At 50.0% G+C, this 21,243-nt stretch overlaps 1 pseudogene; it reads left to right on the top strand.

Moving 5' to 3' along the window:
* Positions 1 to 18,408, top strand: part of LOC120379925 — a 33,764-nt pseudogene extending 15,356 nt beyond the window's left edge.
* The last annotated feature ends 2,835 nt before the right edge of the window (positions 18,409 to 21,243 follow it).

The raw sequence follows: 21,243 nt of genomic DNA, 5'->3' as shown, positions 1-21,243 counted from the left end.
CCCCTGGGCTTTTCAACCAGGGCCAGGAAAGAACCCAGGGCCCATGCTCAGCAACATCTTCACCCCTTTCGTACTGCCTTCCATGGTGCATCGGCCCTGTGCCTCCGGCCCAGTCGTTGACTCTGGCACCATGTTCGGTTCCGACTTTGGCAGCAGCCTTCATGGAGTCGATGCACCCATCTCCCACGCCTGCACCATTGTTGACGTCGACCTTGATGCAGACACCTATGGCCCTGGTACTGATGTCGGCACCAGGCCTCCCTGCCACCCACTGCCAAATGCAGTGAGCGGTGGTATTTCATGTCCTCCAGAGGCTTTGAGCATCTGTATTCCCACCCGCTGCCGGACTCACTGGTGGTGTATGCAGCTAACCAGTGGGGGAGACAGGATTTCCAAGGTCCTTCCCCAAAGAATAGGGATGCTAAATGCCTAGATCTTGTGGGTAGAAAGCTCTACTCGACTAGTGGTTTGCAGCTCCATATTGCTAACCAACAGGCCATTGTGAGCAGGTACTTTTGTAACACCTGTGCAGCAATGGTGAAGTTCACAGAGCTTGTCCCTTCAGATTCCCAATTGGAGTTCACTATCTTGGTGGAAGAAGGGAAATTAGTCTCCTGGGCCTCCTTGCAGGCAACTTTAGATGCTGCAGATGCTGCCACTAGAGTGATGACAACGGGGGTGGCTATGTGGAGGAGGGGGGCGCTGACTGCAAGTCTCAGGGTTACCCTATAAGGTCCAGCAAACCCTTCAGGACCTTCCGTTTGAGGGTGAGACTGTTTTCAGAGAAGACAGACAAACGGCTCCACAGCCTAAAAGATTCCTGAGACACCCTCAGATCCTTGGGCTTGCATACCCCTGCCACACAGTGGAGACACTTCCGCCCGCAACCTCCTCAAAGGTTCCAGCAGCAGAACCGCCAGGACAATTCTCGGAGGAGGAACCGGAGTGGCAGGAGGAGGCAACATCCTTCTGCTAATCAAGGCTCTGGCCAGCCCAAACTGCCCTCTGGCCCTAAAGAGGCCTTTTGAGGGTGTGATCGAGGATGGCATTCCAGACCAGAGACTGAATCTATCCCATCTTACCTTTTTTCCTCCCAATTATCCCCTTTCCACCATGCATGGTTCCATATCACATCGGTCCACTGGGTGCTCTGCATGGTAGAGAGGGGATACTCCATCCAGTTCTCACCCTCCCACCCCCCTTCCCCATCCCTCTTCAGGGACCCTTCTCATGAGCAACTTCTCATTCAGGAGGTGCAGTTGTTCCTAGCACTAGGGGCGGTGGAGGAGGTTCCACTGGAACACAGGGGTAAGGGTTTCTATTCCCACTATTTCCTAATACCGAAGGCCAGGCCTATGCTGGACCTGCGGGACCTCAATAAGTTTGTGAGGAAACTCAGATTCCACATGGGTTCCCTGGCCTCCATCATCCCTTCACTGGATCCAGCAGACTAGTATGCCACCCTCGACTTGAAGGGTGCATATTTTCACATAACAATCGCGTACAATCCCAGAAAGTTCCTCAGGTTTCTGGTCAATGGTTCCCATTACCAATTTACTGTCCTCCCATTCGGCCTGTCAGCAGCACCTTGAGTATTCACCAAGAGCATGGCAGCCGTCACCGCCTTTCTGTGGAGACATCAGGTGCAGGTGTTTCTGTACCTTGACGGCTGGCTGGTCAAAGGCCGCTCCAGGGCTCAGGTGGAAGCGCCGGTGGCATTTATCAGAGCCACCTTCAAGAATCTGGGCCTGTTACTGAACGAAGCCAAATCGATTCTGTCCCCAGTCCAGAGATAGAGTTCATAGGGTCGGTACTGGACTCAACACAAGCCAGAGCATTCCTCCCACAGGTGAGATTCCAGGCCCTCAACACCATGATCCAGGGACTCATGCAGTTCCCCACCACCGCCGCGAGAAATTGCCGGAAGCTTCTCGGGCACATGGCAGCCTGTACATATGTGGTACGACATGCCAAACTCAGGCTTCATCCACTTCAGTCATGGCTTGTGTCAATGCACAGACCTGCCAGGGACAGCTTGGACAGGATCGTGACCCTGCCTCGCCCTATCCTCGACTCGCTCCCGTGGTGGACGGACATTCAGCAGGTGTGCTCAGGAGTTCCCTTCGCTGCCCCACAGCCATCCCTAGTGCTGGTGATGGACGCATCAGATTTCGGTTGGGGAGCTCATCTGGGCGACCACAGGACTCAGAGCCTCTGGTTGCAGACAGATCTCCGTCTTCATATCAATGTCAGGGAGGTCAGAATGGTGCACCTAGCATGTCAGTCATTCCGCCCTTATCTAACAGGTCGATGTGTATCGGTCACTATGGACAATATGACTGGAATGATCTATATCATCAAATGGGGGTGCACGCTCCTCTCCCCTGTGCCAGGAAGCCCTCAGGCTATGGGACTTCTGTATAGAACACTCAATCTATAGGTGTCGTACCTTCCTGGGGTCCAGAACGAGCTGGCGGACCACCTCAGCGGGTCGTTCCACAGCCACGAGTGGTCCCTTCGCCTGGACATCGCATGTTCACTCTTCCAGAGGTGGGACTGTCCCCTGATCAACCTCTTCACCACGTGATGCAACAGGAAGTGTCAGCAGTTCTGCTCCTTCCAGAATCATAATCTGGTTTCCACAGCGGACGCGTTCTTCTTCCATTGTGGGGGACCTCTTCTATACACTTTGCTGCCTATACCGCTTGTCCACAAGGTCCTGCTCAAGATCCGCAGAGACTGGGCTTGGGTCATTCTCATAGCACCAGCCTGGCCCCATCAGCACTGGTACACGTCTCTCCTAGACATGTCCGTGGGAGCCCTGATTACCTTGCCGCTCTTCCTAGGCCTTCTCAGTCGGGATCACGGGCATCTCCAACACCTGAACCTGAAGTCACTCCATCTCACAGCATGGAAGCTCCGTGGCTGAATCCATTCAAGCTTTCCTATTCAGAACAAGTCAGACAGGTCTTTCTCGGCGTAGGAAACCCTCCACTCCACATACCTGGCCAAGTGGAAGAGATTTTCAATCTGGTCAGCACAGTGCTACTTGCCTCCGGCACTAGCCTCAGTGCCCCACATTTTGGATTATCTTCTCCACTTGAAGCAGGAGGGTCTCTCCTTGTCTTCTATAAGAGTGCACCTGGCTGCCATCTCGGCTTTCCATCTGGGGGTACAGGGCCGTTCAATTTTCGCTAGCCCTTTGGTCAGCCACTTCCTGAAGGGCCTTGACAGGTTGTACCTGCACATCTGCCAACCGGTTCCTGCTTGGGACCTCAACTTGGTCCTCTCTAGCTCATGGGGCATCCCTTTGACCCTTTAGCAACATACTCCCTGCTCTTTCTTACATGGTCGCGTTCCTGGTGGCGATAACTTCAGCCCGGAGGGTGTCTGAGCTCAGGGCCCTAATGTCAGAGCCTCCCTATACCGTATTTTATAAGGACAAGGTTCAGCTCACGCCCAATCCGGCCTTCCTCCCAAATGTTGTGTCACAGTTCCACATCAACCAGGACAGTTTCCTCCCAGTTTTCTACCCTAAACTCATTTGAGTAGCAGGGAGCAGAGGCTCCACACTCTAGACGTCCGCAGAGCACTGGTCTTTTACATTGAGAGGACGAAACCATTCAGGAAGTTGGTACAGCTCTTGTGGCAGTAGCGGACAGGATGAAGGGTCAGCCGATTTCGACCCAGCACATTTCATCATGGATTGTGGCCTGCATTACTGAGTGCTACAATCTAGCAGGGATCCCAGGGCCACCGATAACGGCATACTCCACAAGGGCGCAAGCTTCATCAACAGCATTCCTGGCTCAAGTCCCCACCCAAGAAATCTGCAGGGCGGCAACGTGGTCATCCATACACATTTTCACTGCGCCTTATGCGATTACTAGGTAGGCCAGAGATGATGCGGCCTTTGATAGAGCAGTACTCCAATCAGTGGACAGCTCCGACCCCACCTCCTAGATTTGGCTTGGGAGTCACCTGATTGGAATTGACATGAACAAGCACTCGAAGAAGAAAAAAAGGTTACTCACCTTTTGTAACTGTTATTCTTTGAGATGTAGTGTTCATGTCCATTCCAATACCCATCCTTCTACCCCTCTGTTGGAGTAGCCGGAAAGAAGGAACTGAAGGGGTGGCGGGTCAGCAGAGCTATATATTAGGTGCCATGAGGGCGTGACTCCAAGGGGCACCCAGGCAGACCCGACAGATGCTGCTAAGGGAAAAATCTTCCGGCCAACGTGCACATGCGTGCACACACTATTGGAATGGACATGAACAACACATCTTGAAGAACAACAGTTACAAAAGGTGAGTAACTGTTTTTTTCTTTCATTGTACTTTTGGTTCCTCTTCATTAAAAAGTCTGTTTAGAAGCTGTCAGATGTTCAGCACAATAGGACAATACGGTGGAACCCTCTTGTCTTTCTTCTGGTGTTCTAGCGACCATCATGGTGTTCCAGGCTCTTGCGCAGTACCAGATAGACATTCCGCAGCACAAAGACCTGAATTTGAATGTTACTATTCTCCCGCCACGCCGTGCGAGTCCAATAAAGTACAACATCTTAAATCACAATGCTCTGGTGGCCCGAACAGCAGAGGTATCATGCTTCTCTGTGTGATTAGTACAGATCACTAATTATAGATAAAGGGGATTTGACTAGAACCTCCTATCCAAACCCTTTTGGGAGGGGGAGGGGAATTCATATTCCCGGCACCAGATCCAAATGCATTCACACTTTTGACTCAGATTTTTAAGACCAGAAGGAGTTGTGAGATGTCTCTTAGGTAGATATCCAGTCTTGACTTAAAGACTTCATGTGATGGAGAATCCACGACATCCTGTCAGGCCCTAGGTTCTAGGCAGTCAGGCCTGGTGGTTGGAGCTGGCTGTAGACTCTGTACTGGGCCAAGGGCAATGCTGAAATCAGGGTCTGGGGACAGGCCGTGGGTCAGAATCCACAGACAAGCCAAATCAGGATTGAAGTCAGAGTTCGGATGCAGGCCAACGGTCAAAGCCAGGTTGGAATCAGCGAGGGCCTGGGGGGCCAGGAGGTGGATGCAGGCTGGAGCGGGACTGGAGCAAGGTCAGAGCAAGGCACAGAGGAGGCTGAAGTGGGCTGGAACAAGGCTCGGGCATGGCTGGGGCAGGAACAGGAACTGGATCAAGGGCAGGCCAAAAGCCTGGGGAGTCTGTAACACTGCAAGGCCGGAGGAAGGTCCCTGGCCGACTAGTGCTGTTGTGCAGAGTAACTCTCAGCTCTGATGGGGACAATGAAATACTTGTGCCTGGGGTCATCTGGCCTGGGCCCTGACCAGGGATAGTCACTGCAGGCTCCATTGGAGAGGTGAGTCACTGCAGCTGAGTGAGCAGCCCTGGGCTGGGTGGGGTTTGCCTCACACATCCCAAGGCAAATTGTTCCAGGGTTAGTGGCCTGGAGTGTGTGGTTTTGAGCTGAATCCAGAAGTAGGAGAGGATGGGTTGCTGTTTAGGCTTGGCTCTAGAGAAGCAAGACGTCTGGAGATCAAAGAGTTACTGCCTGGGAAGTAACCTTTTTTCTCCTTCATGCTATTGTCTCTGCAGAGTTCCCCCAGCCCCTCCGGGTGAGTGAGTGTCAATCTCACCAGCTTCATTTTCTTCATTAGCTTCATTTGCCCTGTCTTTAAATAATAATAATAATGAAGTACAAAAGAAAATTAACCTTGGATCAACTTTACAGACCAAATGGAATGAAGACTTCACTGTGAAGGCAGAAGGAACTGGACAAGGGACCTTAACCGTAATGACAATTTATAATGCAAAGCTACAGGAGGATGAATCTCAGTGTAAGAATTTTGACCTGAGGGTATCGGTCGAAGAAGCCCGGGGCGGTAAGTAACCACTTGTCTTTTCTTTTCTGAAGCTTGCTTTCAAGCCTCAGATCTGGACAAATTTGGCTCAGTTACACCAGTTTAACTCCATGGACAGCAGCGGATTTACACCGATGTGTAAACTGATCACCATCTCTGCAATCATATTCTTAACTTTGGAAAGTATTTTTGTGAAGCTTCTTCAAACTCTCCCAGTTCCCAAGTCCTACAAAATTATACCCATAGAGCAGGCACTAAATAATATTTCCAGCTACTACATGTTCTAGATTGCAACCAATGCAGGGTCATTCCTGATGAGGGAGCAGATGCTGCCTTCTCTCATCATAGCACTTGTTAGCAGCATAGCTGGAGCATCAGATGTGGATGGGAACACAGGCCAGCTACTCTGGGTATTGTCTCCCTCTAAAGCAGAGATGAGCCCATGCCAGGAAGTCTGGTTACAGACCCAAACTTCCAGTGCACACATTTCCAGACAGCATAGGTGTGAAATCAGCGTGGGACAGAGGTCAGGATCTTCAGCACCCAAAACACAAGCCTCTGCTGCTTGGGCTAAAGGAGTAAAGGACTGGCCACTAGAGGGAGACATGACCACACATTAGGTCCGCATATGATAGAGGGATCCAGGATTTTGAAACCGCTTGTCACAGAAACAGAAGTCACCCGTAAATTGTTCTTAACTTTCTCAGCTGTTCAAGGAGTTCACACCCATGGGTTCTCTCTGTTTCAATCTCCTCTTTCTACCAACCCTAGACTATATTTCATTTGTGCCACTCAGCTGGGAGAGGCTTTTTAGTTTGCCTGCCAGTGACAGAAAGAGTTATTTATGGATTGCTGGAGGGGAGGGGAGGTTTATTGAGGAATTTTTCACACCTACTTCAAGACCTGTTTGATTACTAAGCCATGTTAATACACCTAAAAAACAAAAGAGTTTTTCTGGCATGAAATTTACACTGAGATGAATTAATTTTTTCTTCTGCAATGTTTCCAGTTAAGAAGCCAGAATGAGCCATGCGTTCAGTCTATATTAAAATCTGCATCAGGTGAGAACAATCCCCTTTAATGATAGATGATAAATAGATGGACAGATGCAAGAGGTAGATGGAGACTCCTGGGCTATGAATTTTTCTATGGAATTGCCAAAAAAATTATGATAAAGCAACAGGAGCTGGTGGAGCAATCACAAAATCAATGTTCAAGTGATGAATTCTCATCAAAAGGGTATTTTCTCTTCTCTTTGTTAGGTTCCTCGGTGTGGTTGATGCCACAATGTCCATCATCGATGTCTCCATGCTCACTGGCTTCTCACCAGACGTGGAAGATCTTAAGAGAGTACGTCACACAAAACTGATCACCCTTGCCCCACCTCTTCCCTGAGACCCTGCCCCTGCCTCACCCCTTCTCCAACATCTGGCCCCCTGCTCACTCCATCCCTCATCGCTCACTCTCCCCAACACTCACTCACATTCACCGGGCTGGGACAGGTGGTTGTGGTGAGGGAGGGGGCAAGGGCTCTGGCTGGGGGTGTGAGCTCCAGAGTGGGGTAACAAATGAGGCGTTCAGAGTGCGGGAGGAGGTTCCGGGCTGGGGCATGAGGTTGAGGTGTAGGGAGCAGGTTAGAGCTCCGGGTGGGGATGCAGGCTCTAGGGTGAGGCCAGGGATGAGGGGGTTGGGTGCAGGAGGGGGCTCCAGGCTGGGGCAAGGTGTTGATTTGCGGGTGTGCAGGCTATGGGAGGGCATTAGGGTGGGGGTTCTGACCTGGGGCAGGCGTTTAGGTGCGGAAGGGGGGTTATGGTGCGGGCTCTAGCCAGGCAGCACTTACCTCAGACAGCTCCTGGAAGCAGTGACATGTCCCTCCAGTTCCTAAGCAAAGGGGCCAGGGGGCTCTGTGTGCTGCCCGCACCTGCAGGCACAGCCCCTGCAGTTCCCATTAGCCGCAGTTCCTGGACAATGGGAGCTGCGGAGCTGGTGCTTGGGGCAGGGTCAGTGCGCTGAGCCCCTGTGGCCACTTCTGCGCCTAGGAGCTGGACATGCTGGCCATTTCTGGGAGCTGTGCGGAGCCAGGACAGGCAGGGAGCCTGCCTTAGCCGCGCTGTGCTGCTGACTGGAGCTGCCAGGGTCCCTTTTCAACCAGGTGTTCCACTCAAAAACCAATCTCCTGGCAACCCTAGGTGTTGAGTAAGTAGCAGGCTAGTATCTTCCCCGCAGATCCTATCATGGGAGATGTGATCACAAGCACGACACCACTGAACCACGTAGTGAGATGGTGGGTTTTTTTCACCCAGCTGCAGGACTTTTACAGAGACGCTGCTTTACCCACAATGCCTCTTGCTTTTCCTTATTCACATTTAGCTTTCCCGAGGGGTCGACAGATACATTTCCAAGTTTGAAATTGACAAAGCCCCATCCGACAGAAGCAACCTCGTAATCTATGTGGACAAGGTAAAGACTCGAAAAGGGGCTTCTCTGATCCTGTGTTAATTTCATGGGCTCCTGCTGAGCCAAACTGCACTCCCAGATATAACCTGGCATCCCCGCAGACGTCAGCAGGTTGACAAACTGCAACCCATGGCCGAATTTTGATTCACTGGTCCAGATTCAGACTTTCCACTAGGATCAACTGAATTGGCCAGACCCTCAGCTGGTGTATGTGGATGTAGGTCCATTGACTTTAATGGGAAATGCAGCATCTGATATAAGGCTGAATTTGCTTCTCTATGTCATTCACTTCTTTCCTTGCTGCTTTCACTTCTCTAGTTCTTCTTTCCTCCACCTCACTCACTTTCTCTTTCCCTCTTCTTTCCCCAACATCTCCCTTCTTTTATTCTTTTCATTCTCTCTCTTCCATCCAGCCACCCTTCACTAAGCAATCCTGTTATTTCCCCACACCCACCCAGGTTTCTCACAGAGAGGATGAATGCCTGCAGTTTAAAGCTCACCAGTTTTTCGAAGTTGGTCTCATTCAGCCGGCATCCATCACAGTCTACGATTATTACACCATAGGTAACAGATCGCAGCTCTCCTCACCATTCAAGGCACCTGGCTTCAAATTCTGCTCTGGGTCACATTGGTATCATTACCTCTTGCAGTCTTTTGCTGCAGTACTTAGGTATTATTATCCCCGTGTAACAGAGGAGATGCACTGAGATGGTAAGAGACTTGCCCTCAGGTAAGGCCTAGACAGCTAGGAGCACAGCTGGGAGCAGATTGCCAGTTCAGAGCTCCAAGTACAGCTTCCGCGCACACAGTCCTCTCCCACCATTGGAAATAGAACCTAGGCATCCTGAATCCCCATGTCCTGCTCTACACTACTCCTGCTCTACTTGTCGTGCGTACCCCAAGTTTACCTCATTTAAAAACGACTTGCTTACAAAATCAGACATAGAAATACAAAAGTGTCCATGCCAAATTGCCGACTTCCTCATTTTTTAACCATGTAATTATAAAATAAATCAATTGGAAGATAAATATTATACTTACATTTCAGTGTGAGACGTGAGCCTGTTTTCACTTGTGAACCTTGTCATTTGGTGCTGGAGAGCGGCAGCTGCTGGCCAGCTTCCCAGCTCTCAAGATAATGCTGCCGCCAGTAGCCGCACAGATATTGAGCTGTTGCTGGTGGGAGCGCTGCCTTCAGAGCTGTGTGGCCAGAGAGAGGCGGCTGCTCGCTGTGGAGTTGGTATTGTTGGCGGTGAATGAGGACTATTTTTTTCAATCCTGCTCTCATCCCGCCCCATAAGATCTACTCCCACTCCTGCACTGTTTGTTGAATTTTTATCCTGCTTCCACTATTATGGTAGCAGGCCCTGCGGGATCCCAGTCCTGCTGCAGGGCTCTAGATCCTGTTGTAAAACTAGGCAAATATCTAGATAAGTTAACATACCCCCTGGGGTACTGCTAGGGTATGTGTCCCCCTGGTTGAGAACTACTGGATTAGAATACGGGATTTATACTCAGACTTTAAGGCCAGACTAGTCTGTCTAGTCTCGTTTACTGCTCACCTCCCAGTTCCTCCTGTTCCAACATTACCCCATTTTGGAATTATATGGTCACACTCATCACCTTAACACACCCATGCAAAGGTAGACAAAATAATAAGGGGAACCTCTGACTACAGGCAATAATTATCCTACTTGCCCTCTCCCCCTGTTTTACCTCCAGAGGTGAATTTGCTGCTAGTGTGATTAAGAGGGTGTCTCCAACAAGCACCAGCCCATCATTTCAAGTTGATGGTTTTCTATAGCTAGAAAGTCGTTCGCACAGACTGCTGCTCCCTTCCCCAGGGTCACCCAGTGGGACATCTGCTTGAGTAAGGGCTTCAGAGGTGTCTCCTAGGTGCTGTAAACCATGGTTGTTGCTCTGCGGGACGGGGAATGATCTGTTGTCTCTGATCTTTCTCTAGGTGACCGGTGCACCAAGTTCTACCATCCGTCTAACCAGAGCGGGCTCTTCAGTAAGATCTTTTATGGGGACGTCTGCTGTTGTGCAGAAGGTAAGGAGAGTCCTGTCTCTGTTTATATCTCTGGTGGGGGCTCCTGTGTCAGCTTTATCAGCAAACATGAAGTCCAAGGGGCCCCCAGCATCAGCCCCCTCCATCGCCGATCAGGACCCTCCTTCCCTGTGGGCTCTGGGTGATTCTCACGTGCGATACAGGCTCATGGCATCCACAGGCAGGATGGTCCCTGGGTCTGTCCCCTAGCTTGGAGCTCTGACTCTTGGCCGGCTGTGTCCCTGATACACATACAGGAATGGTGGGACCAGGGTTGGGGTGAGGGGACCCTCAGTGGAAACATGTGGGGGATGCACGCCTGGGGAGCAGAGGCAAGAGAGGACTCAGAAGGGTCTGCAGGGCCTGGGATCGGGCCAGGGAGCAGAACAGGCCTTGGAGGCTGTAGGAACCCCCAGGACCCACCTTCCCAACCTGAATCCTGCCCCTCACTCCCACAGAGTTTCAATAGCTTCCTTCACTCCCTCTCCTATCCCCTCTCCCCCACATTTGCAGATGGTTTCCACCCTCCCTGACCACCTACCCTCACCTGTGGTCTCTCCTTCTCTTCTCCAATGGCAACCCCACCTGCCAATTGCAGGAGAACTGGCAGCAGGACGTAGAAGCAGAATTTCTCTAGCTAGCTGGGTGGCCTAGGAGGGACCGGGTATTGCAGACATCAGTTCCTCCTCTCTGCCCATCAGGGCCTTGGGGGCTGCGTGAAGCTAGCTGATCCATGTGTGATGTTGCACTCCATATGTTTTATGAAAATATACTTTGAATGTGAATATAATGTAACTGGAATATGCTTTTATGCAAAAGGTCTCTTCTAAGGTATCCTTACAAAGCTTATAATCTACTGAGTGTGTTCATCCTGTTTGTATGAATGTATCATTCTTGTATCTGAAACTAGCAATATGAAATATAACTCTGAGGTCCTATTGTAGTTATGCAAAGTGTGGGCCATTAATGGTAGTTTAGAATCTTGATGGCTCCCTTTGACTAGGACAATTGGTTGTAAATGGCTCTGTTTACTTTTAAGCCTTCCTGTATACCTGTGTGCCAGCCAGCGGGTAATGAAGTCTCACAGGACATGTGAACATGTCAAATGATACTGAAATCCATCTTAAACCTGGTGCTTCTCCATTGAGAAGGAGGGGTGGGAACCCAGAGAGAGGCAAAGGGTTCCCGCCTTGTGCCAAAGATATAAAAGGGGGTGGAACAGAACAAAGGGGGCTGCCAGTCATGAGAAATCCCCTAGCTACCACCTGAGCTGGAACTAAAAAGGATTGTACCGGGGAAAGGATGGGGCCCAGATTAGGAAGAAGTCTAGTCTATGAAAGAAGCTTAGTGAGATTTACCTGTATTCAGTTTCTTAATGTATTAGGCTTAAACTTGCATGTTTTGTTTTATTTTGCTTGGTAACTTACTTTGTTCTGTCTGTTATTACTTGGAACCACTTCAATCCCAGGCAGAGTTCCTCTGGGCAACATCTACTGATTCCTTTAGAGCTGTCTGAGTCTGTCTGCTCAGGATCACCTCATTTAGACCCTGCAACCTACCCCTCCATCCCTTGTTTCATCTTTTACTGTGCCCCATAACCCAGGCACTGACTTTTATTTTTCCTGGTGAGTGATCCACCCCCACTCCGCCCCTTCCCCTGAGACCTCACCCTCGCTCTGCCACTTCCTGGCCCCGCTCTGCCCCCTCCCCAGAGGCCCCCGCCAGCTGCTCTCTGCCAAGTGCCTCCTGCCACCCGCCAAACAGCTGATCGGCAGCCCCGCCGAGTAGCTGTGGCTGGTGGGTGCTGAGCACTCCCTATTTTTTTTCCATGGCCATTCCCTTGTCGGAGGAGGTGGGCCTGTCACTGGTCACTGTGTGGGTTAGCGCAGCTCACCCAGGATTCAAATAGCTGGGCACCTGTAGGTCACTAATAACAGAGCTGAAACTATGGTCTCCCTTGGTGATTCTCTCCCCATCTTCCTTCCCCACAGAAAGCTGCTTCATGCAGCAGAAGACAGAGGATCCCATCACTCTGAACAAGCGAATGGAGGAAGCCTGTGAACCTGGAGTGGATTATGGTAAATGTGTGATTTGGATCTGCTGCATCTTTTTCCATGAGGAGAGCACAGAGACAGGGTTCGGAATTCGATTTGGATTGTAAAGTTTCCCTTTGAGGCTGAATCAGGGGTAAGGTCTGGATCTGCTGGGGCAGAAACCTGATGAGATTTTGGGGCCTTAAGCTCCCAGAAATGAACAAAATCAGATGTTCACTGGAACCAATGAGTTTTATTCAATTATTGTCTGAGTGCTTGTTTTCTTAAATAGTCCTTCTCATTCTTTATCACAGCTATCTTGTCCCCATCGATAGGTGCCTGTCTCATCTTTAGAGTTGTCAATCTGCCCTCCTCAGACATTTCAACAGGGGCGTGTTCAGCCTCCTGGCGCCCTTGCGTCTGTCTCTGGTTCCTCCCCTGTACATATCATTCAGCAATGGCCTTCACACGTATCCCTTAACACATAAGTCCCTCATTCACACGTGAAATGGAATCAATTTACACAGAACATTGGAACAAGAATATCAAGTTACAATGCAAAAGAAAACAATCATGGCACTCTTTTACTTATTTTAAAATGCTAAGCCTACAACAAAGTAGTGAGCTTATTTTTAGGGTGGCTGGCAGCATTTGATCTCATACAAGAATTATAAAATCCTACACTACATATTAGTCTCCAGCTAATGAGCACCAATGAGAGTCAGTTACACACTGAATTCCAACTGGTGGGGCCTGTCACTGGTCACTGTGTGGGTTAGCGCAGCTCACCCAGGATTCAAATAGGTGGGCACCTGTAGGTCACTAATAACAGAGCTGAAACTATGGTCTCCCTTGGTGATTCTCTCCCCATCTTCCTTCCCCACAGAAAGCTGCTTCATGCAGCAGAAGACAGAGGATCCCATCACTCTGAACAAGCGAATGGAGGAAGCCTGTGAACCTGGAGTGGATTATGGTAAATGTGTGATTTGGATCTGCTGCATCTTTTTCCATGAGGAGAGCACAGAGACAGGGTTCGGAATTCGATTTGGATTGTAAAGTTTGCCTTTGAGGCTGAATCAGGGGTAAGGTCTGGATCTGCTGGGGCAGAAACCTGATGAGATTTTGGGGCCTTAAGCTCCCAGAAATGAACAAAATCAGATGACGGTTTAAGATTCAATCTAATCCCCAAGTATTTATCTGCCCCCTATTTCAGTGTCTGAGCACTTCCAATCTTAATATGCTTATCCTCGCCAACCGCTTCATGCTGTGATCTTTTCAGGGAAAGGGCAATACACGCCACGTATTGAAGATACAACACCAATATACATGCATTCAGTTACACACACACACACTGTCCTGCCAGTCAATGTTATAGTTACTTCAGTCCAGAGTCCCGAATCAATCCCCCCAGTGGCCAGCCAGGTGGATCATTGGTATGGAGCGCGTGCAGAGGTTCCACTCAAGTTACATGATGCTGGTAACCTGGGGAAGTCTTGGCAGGATGAACCCAGGGTTTCATGGCAAGACACTCTGTTTATAGAGTGACTTTCCTTCACTGGAACCAATGAGTTTTATTCAATTATTGTCTGAGTGCTTGTTTTCTTAAATAGTCCTTCTCTATTCTTTATCACAGCTATCTTGTCCCCTTGAAGTGGATAGGTGCCTGTCTCATCTTTAGAGTTGTCAATCTCTGCCCTCCTCAGACATTTCAACAGGGGCATGTTCAGCCTCCTGGCGCCCTTGGTGTCTGTCTCTGGTTTCCTCCCTGTACATATCATTCAGCAATGGCGCACATGTATCCCATAACACATAAGTTCCTCATTCACACGTGAAATGGAATCAATTTACACAGAACATTGGAACAAAGAATATCAAGTTACAATTGCAAAAGAAAACAATCATGGCACTCTTTTACTTCTATTTACCAAATGCTAAGCCTACAACAAAGTAGTGAGCTTAAAGTTATTTTGACTACCTTGAAATCAGCTCCAGACACAGGTTCCGGCTGATGCATCACTTTGCCAATTGGCCTATTAGGCCATTCCTTTCTCCTGCTCCTAAAGGGTGGCTGGCAGCATTTGATCAAATCATACAGCAATACATTTAATACATGCTACATTATTATCTCATTATTCTTTATCCCTCATTCTAAATCATTACAAAATAAAAATATAAAATCCTACTACTACATATGAGGCAGGGAGAGTGCAAATATCCCCATTAGGCCAAAAAGGGGAAACTGAGGCATGGAGCGACTAAGTGACTTTGCCCAAGGTCATGCAGTAGAGTCTGTGGTGGAGCAGGGAAATGAACCCTGATCTCCAGCTTAATGCCCTCACCATGGCACCAGCTTTCTCACAGCCAGATTTGAAGAGTCAGTTATACACTGAATTCCCACTACACTAAAAATACTGCAGACCTTCAACTGGTGTTTTGTATGTCTTCCTCTGTATAAGACCAGGCTTGTTGAAGCAGTGAAGAAGCGGGCAGTTCCTGACTACTACACCATGAAAATTTTGGAAATCATTAAAGCAGGTAAGAGCTCCCTTCTACAATCAGGGTGCACTTTGAATGGCCTTTGGGATATAAAGCTGCCGGCATAAGAGTTATTTCTCTTAGCCAGAGAAAGTGCTAAAGCCCCAAGGTTAATCTAGTCTCATGCTCCAAAGGCATTAACCTGTCGCCACAAGAGGACAAAGAAGCAGCAATTTGCTCAACTTCCCTCCTAGGCAAACAAAATAACAGGGGAACCTTTCCTCAGTGGTCAGCTTGGCACAACTGACCAGTCTCATTATGGAGGCTTTTTCCAACCTTCCTCTGGAAGCAATTGAGTATGTATTGTTGCCACTTGGGGGAGCTCAAGATCCCAGACTTGGTGGCCCCTTTGGCCCCAAGTTGCTATAGAGGACATGGAAGTCTCTCTTCCTCAATGCTACAGTTTTTATAAATCAATATAAAAGTCAAAGGAAGCAGAGGGATCTAACTGGAGAAGCTTCAAAGCAGCTTCACTCGGCTGGGAGATGAGATTTGACTGCTCTAATTATTTGTATTACCTGAGATTAGGGGCCCCTTGTGCTCAAGCACTGGACATATCCAGATACAACCCCTGCCTTGATGAGGTTACAGCATCTAAATCGACACTGGGTGGATTTATTAGCCCCATTTCACAGGTGGGGTGTGAGTCCCAGGGAGATCGAGTGACTTCGTGCAAGGTCACACCAGGAGTCTGTGGCAGAAACAGGAGCTTTCGAGGCCTGACCTCTTGAGGCCTGTGCCCAGTGCCACAGCCACAAGACAGTCCTTCCTGTCTCTAGTGACTGCTGGAGGCTTCAGTGATTGGTTAGTTTGCTGTGCAGTCACTCTGGGGCTGGAATTTGTGACTGAAACCTCAAGAGAACACTTAGGAGTCTCCTCTTCTCTGTTCCTTTCATCTCCATCCTCTCTCCCACTTCCATATTATCTCGTCCTCACTCTGCTCTTATATGTGACATCTTTTTTCACAGGGACTGATGAAAAATCCGCAAGGAAAAAAACCCCGCCAATTCATCAGTCACATAAAATGCAGGGAAGGGTCTCTGGAGGCTGGGTATAACAAAGACTACTTGATCTGGGGGCGCTTAGCACTGACTTGTTGTGGCCCAGGGAAGCTGAGTAAGTAGCCTCCTGTGGTTACCCTGTGTTAGTCATGTTTCAAGCAGACACGCCCTTAACTAATTGCCCTATTTTATTTTAGGTACAGTAACTCCTCACTTTCAGTTGTCCCGGTTAACATTGTTATGTTTAACTGATCAGTTAGGAAACCTGCTCTCTTTTAAGTTGTGCAATGCTCCACTCTTCCACACGTGGTTTGGCTGCCTCCTGCGCCCTCCCACCCGGCACAGCACAGACCCTCGCCCAGATCAGCGCCTTCCCCCTCCTCCTCTGCCTCCAGCCTCTGGCAATCAGCTGACTTGCCGCGTTTGGGGGCAGGAGGGAGGAGCCAGGACTCAGTGCAGGCTCCCCTCCCTCCCTGTCTCCTGAACGCCACAAACTAGCTGATCTCTCCCCTGGCAGGAGTGGAGGGGAAGGAGTGAAGGACTCAGCATGCAGGCTCCTCTGCTGTTGTGGTCCCTCCTGCCCGGGGGCAATCAGGTGGCGTGTGGTATTTTAGAAGGGAGGGGGGAAGGGGAGGGAGGAGAAGCAAGGATGCAGCGTGGGAAGTAAAGGGGGAGGAGGTCAGGGGGAGAAGAGGGGCAGGTTAAGGGTGGGGTTTGGGAAGGGGGTAAGTGGAGGGCTGAGAGCTGAGGCCTCCTCACCCTTGGTGCTTGCAGAGTGGAGGAAGCTGCCGCTGCTGCAGAAGGTGCTTCTCCTAATCCTACAGCACCTTCAGCCTCCTTGCCTGCCTCCTCTCCAGTGCCAGTGGGCTGTGCCTGGGTGGGGAATGCGGCAGGGGCGCCTCCCAACTCTAGTGACAGTACCTGTATTAAACTGCCTGTTTAAAATGTATATAACACCTTTTGTCTGGCAAAAATGTTTTCCCTGGAACTTAATATTAGATTCTTATGGGGAAATTGGTTTGCTTAACATTGTTTCAATTTAGTCGCATTTTTCAGGAACATAACTACAGGGTTAAGTGAGGGTTACTGTACCCATCAGGCCCCCCATTACTGCTTACTTTCTGAGGGCCTCACAAGAGCCAACGCCGTATTTATTCTCACTATGGGAAGCAGGGCAGCGTTATTACTCTCATTTTAACAGGATGGGGAAACTGAGGCTGCATTGTACAGCCCTACGGTCCAGGTCCTCAATGTAGCATTGAGGCACCTAACTCCTGATTAGCCTTAGGTGACCTCTCCAGAAGTAACTCCCACTGGATTGGCCTTAGGTGACTTCTCCAGCCACTAAAAGGAAGTTTCTGGAGTTGCTGGGAATTGAATCCAGGTTTGCCTCTGTAATTTTAACCCTGGACCACCATTCCTCCCTACAGGGGCTACCCAACTATTTCCTACCAGAGACAGATCACATTGTCAATGTACAATTTCATGGTCCCTGCATCCAGCCACAGTTGTTCCTAAATCACTTAGGTTTCAAATCTGGGTGGAAATGTCATTAATTAGGTAATTAGCTGCACCTAAAAAAATTAGAGTTTCACCAAAGCAAAGATGCAGCTCTGAGGCTGGAAAGTCTCCATCCTCATGCTGTATATGGAGCATTGCATGCTGGGATCTGTAGTCCCTCTCAGTACTCCATGGGCTGGACCCCATGAGAGGGGAGGCAACCCACTTGTTTCTCTACCAAGTCAGATGTGGCCCTTAGGGCATGGGGCGGAGTGTGAGCTGCCTGTTTGGGAAGGCTAGGACTCCCAACACCACCCCTCCTCCGCCCTTTCCTCCCACCGGAGTCCAGTGCTGACCCCTGGGCTACCAGGCCCCCCTGCCCCAGCCCCAGGCCCCTCCGGCCAGCGCTAACCTGGAGCACCCCCAGCTCTGAAGCGTTGGGCGCTGCAGCCCAACGCATCCCTGTAGCCCCAGAGTGTCGCGGCCCCAGTGCCTGGCCCAGGAGCACCATGGCGGCCCCAGTTGCCTCAAGCACCGCCAGCCCCAGAGGCTGGGGCCCCAGCACCGGGGAGCACCCAGCCACTTCAAGTCCCGAGTCGCACTTGAGCTAGCCCGGCAGCTAGCCCCAGCCCCTTGGGGAAGAGGGCAGCCTGCCTGGACTGTGGCCGGGAAGCGGTGGGAAGTAGGGACGGGGTTCAGGATGGAGAATGAGTGGGGCCACGCCTGGCACTGTTTGAGGAGAATCAGCCTCCCCTGGCCTGCCATACCCGCTGGCCATGCCCTTAGGGCAAACCCAGCTGCCCTTGAGGAACTGAGCAAACAAATTGAACACATTTTGTAGTTCATTGCTCCACCACTCCCTGCCTGTAACGTCCCAGGCTATCCTACATCATTAGGCAAGGACACCTGGATCGAGAAGTGGCCCAACGAGGACGAGATGCCAGAAGCCGGATTTCCAGAACCTCTGCCAGGAATTCCTTGATCTCTCTGGAAGCCATGACCATGTTTGGCTGCCCAACCTAAACTTGGACCCAGCTTTCCAGCAGCTCCCCAAGGGGACAGTTTGAGCTGGAGATGGAGCACCAACCCTCAGGTGGAGACAGCTCCACTCAGAGTCCCAATGCTGCTGACACTCGCGCTAGCCCTGTCCTCTTTGGGGGTTTCACTAATTTTTTCTTATTGTTTCTCTCTATATAAAAGGCTGAATTCCTTACCCTGCCTTGCTGCTGACTTTTTACATAGTCTGCAGCGCAGAGCTTTATAAGTAAATCCAGCTACTAGGATCATGAGGTGCACAAGAAACACCTTAAATTAGATGGACAAGCATGAATGGGTGGCTAGATAAGCATGGATGGATATTTAGGAGAGAGTCTTCTGTACCTATCTACTGTGCTCTAAGGTGACCCACACATCCCTTTTGGCCAGGACAGTCCCTTTCAGACCTGTCCATGGCTGTCCCAACTTTTTGTAAAACCGTGAGGGTGTTGAGGAATGTACAAGGAGGGGGACAGGCGATGTCAGCCCCTGCACGGGGAAGGCAGAGCTTGTACAGGGGCAGGTGAGGGCTCAGGCGCCCTCTCCCAAATACAATAGTCTGCTGTCAGTGGGAGTCCTGCTATTGACTTCAAGGGGAGAAGCACGATCTTAGTCCCAGACTGCCCAAGGTGCACTTAGGCACCCTAACACTGTTGAAATCAATGAGAATTAGGCACCTAAATGCTTGTGAGAATCAGTGCATTTACTGTTGTAACTTTGGAAGCACTAGCACAAAGCTTGTGAGGTGGCAATTGAGAAGTTGCACAAAGTGGCAGATCTTGGAAGCTTTCTGAAATAATTTGATTCCCCCTCCTCTCGCCCCCTTTCACTTGGCAAATTTTTCACATGGATCCCTTTGATTATTTTATTGTGGTAGCACCTAAAAACCCCCAGTCACAGACCATAGACCCTGTGCTAGGAGCTGTATGAACAAAGAAACAAAACCACAGCCCTGGCCCCAAAGAGTTTCCAGTCTAAACATGTTTCCAAACTGTGCAGCTTGAACAGAGGATCTAAGTGGGGGCTGGAGACTTTGATGCTTGGAAAGCCTCAGTCCGTAGCTAACCAAGAGGCAGCTCCCCAACCTCATGACCACATAAGTCCTGAGGAGCAGGTTGATACCAGCCCGGCTGGATACGTTACACAGAATTCTGTCTAAGCAGCTGCCCGGTTCGCACAAAGCACTAGAGTGGCAGCGAGTATGCGACATCATGATGGCTCTCTGACCATGGGTTCCCATATCCAGTAGCTGTTTTGAAGCTCTCAGACGAATCCCCTCATACTGAAGTCAAATTGAATCCTTGTGGATGAAACCCTTGAGAAGCAGGTAACAGCTTTTTGAGGAGACCAATTATGTAACTTAAGCACGGCCAGGAGTCCAGCAGGAACCTCTTGTTTGGCCTTTAGGCTCCATGCTCTGCAGCATGCCCTGCCGAGAAGCAGCGGTTTCTGGAATCAGGCCATTGGGGAGGCTTGCCCATGGCCTGCTTCTTGTGGGCAACTGGCGAGTGGGAGTGGTGCTGGAGCGGGCACGCTTCTTGGCCCTGGGAGACCGCCGACCCTGGAGAGTGCTGCTGACAAGCACCGCTGGAGTGGTGCACCGCACTTTGAAGCCACTCAGGGCCAGGTCCTGCTGCAGACAGAGGACTGACTCCACTTGAGAAGTTGTTTTAAATGGAGTGTCCCTCTCCTTTCTAGTGTGAGTAGTTTGAAGGCCTTGCAGATCTTGCACTTATCTGCCTGGATGGAAGGCTTCTCCCAGACACCAGTAGAGACAGGAGTCATGGGGTTGCCCGTAGGCATAGGCTTGGCGCAGGAGCTATAGGGTTTGACAGCCCTGGGACTGCATGCCCTGGAGCCCCAAGGGGCACTCCCATTGAAGGGAACCCCCAAATCCACTAAAGACTACAATTAACAACTAGAAGACAATTAACTAACAATGGGTAACTATATACAAAGATAAGCAGAAGAGCCAGGGGATTAGTAGGGCACTTGCAAAGAAAGAAACCACTGTTTGAACAAATCCATCACCCAGGCAGTAAGAGGGAACTGGAAGGGGGTCGGGCCGCCAGGGTCGTTATATAGAGTGCCATACCGGTGCCACTCCAGTGGGCTCCCCAGCTGGTCTGACGGGTAGCTGCTAGGGAAAAGTTTTCCGACAACCGTGCACGCGAGCGCGCATGCACACACCTAAATGGAATTGATATCAGCAAGCACTCAAAGAGAGAAGAATCATTGGTCCCAATGAAAGGAAAATCACTATATAAATGGGGGTGCCATGAAACTTTGGGTTCGTTCTTCCAAGACTCCCCGGAGCATCGTAATGTTGCAACCGACGGAACCGACTCCTACTTAACTGTGATCAACCTGGCTGGCCACTAGATTGATCCGGACTCTGGACTGATAACTATAACATTGACTGGTGGGACAGTGTGTGTGTGGTGTGAATTGAATGCGTATGTTAATTGCTGTATCTTCAATAAACGTAGCATGTACCCTTTTCCCCTGAAAAGATCTCATGCTTCTTATAAGCATAACACCATGGGCGTAGTTTCATAGGGGATGAAGATGGGAAAACCTGGGTATGAGCGTAGAAGTGACTCTACGGTGCAGAGATACTCACGTTGACTTGATCCTTGCAGATGTCTCTTGGCCTCTTCAATGCAATCAGCACAAAGCTGTTAAAGAGTCATCGGAGGCTCAGCACCCTTGTACCCTCCTAAAGGGGGCAAAAGGACAGATTTAGGATAAGAAAGTCCCAGTACGCAGAAAGGAAGAATTA

The sequence above is a fragment of the Mauremys reevesii genome, linkage group 13 (genome assembly GCF_016161935.1).
Source record: "Mauremys reevesii isolate NIE-2019 linkage group 13, ASM1616193v1, whole genome shotgun sequence".
Taxonomy (NCBI): domain Eukaryota; kingdom Metazoa; phylum Chordata; order Testudines; family Geoemydidae; genus Mauremys; species Mauremys reevesii.
This window is presented reverse-complemented; position numbering and strand designations above follow the sequence as displayed.